General features: G+C 38.1%; 1 protein-coding gene across 1 annotated transcript in view; it reads left to right on the forward strand.

Moving 5' to 3' along the window:
• Nucleotides 1-946, forward strand: part of XYLT1 (xylosyltransferase 1) — a 172,294-nt gene that overhangs the window by 124,121 nt on the left and 47,227 nt on the right. The gene's annotated exons all lie outside the window — the stretch shown is intronic.

Here is a 946-nt window from a genome sequence, read left to right on the forward strand (position 1 = left end):
GCGTCAGTCCACAAGAAGTCCCTGTCTTCAAAAGTTGTCACTTGTAGGCCCCACCCAAAGATCACTGAAGTCATCAAGTCTTTGCATTGACGCCAGGGAACTTTAGACCAGGCCCAGTATGCACAGGAGAAAGTAATTTTATTGTGATTATAATTAAGGTTTTTAATGTTGTAACTCTTTGTTATATTTTTAAGGGTTTAAGCCACTTAAAGATTATTACAGATTAATCAAATTTCAAGATTATTGTGTATATACATGTTTTTCCATTTTCCAAAATTATTAGGGACAGAGACTTGTTTTCCTAAGGAGCTTTCCTCACATCATCCAACACTTTTTACTAAAACAAAATATATAAATTGGCCAACAAATGTTTATTGTTCTATTCAAAACTCAGCTGGAAGGCACAGTCACAAATAATTTAGATTATTCAGAAATCACTCCAGCTGTAACTGATGCAAGAATGGAGTGGAGACTAGAATTTGTTTAAGTCTAATGTACAGCATTTTGTCAGGAGAAAGTGCATTATCTTCAAGTAGAGCCATAGCCTTGTTGCCCTGTGGGGTCAGGCCATCTCTCAGGATTCTCAATATTGTGTTGTTAGACAGGAGGGTGTGACACAATTGCACATATACACACATACAAATCAATTAGGTGCATACACACACACTACCAGCTCAGGCACATACACATCCAAACCAGCCTAGGCACATGCATACCTATCACCAATTCAAGCACATATACTATACACCCCAGAAGTTAGACACAGATCACTAATTCGTATATCATGCCCACAATTACATATATATATATATATACACACACTCACCAGTTCACACACATACAACCCACCTACATATACACATAGGTAAGGTCCTAACTTTGATGGTACAGTGTGTATGTGTGTGCTTGGGGTACCTGGGATAAGGTTTAGCTGAGAGAGAGAGAG

The sequence above is a fragment of the Alligator sinensis genome, unplaced genomic scaffold (assembly GCF_000455745.1).
Source record: "Alligator sinensis unplaced genomic scaffold, ASM45574v1 scaffold980_1, whole genome shotgun sequence".
NCBI classification, from domain to species: Eukaryota; Metazoa; Chordata; order Crocodylia; family Alligatoridae; genus Alligator; species Alligator sinensis.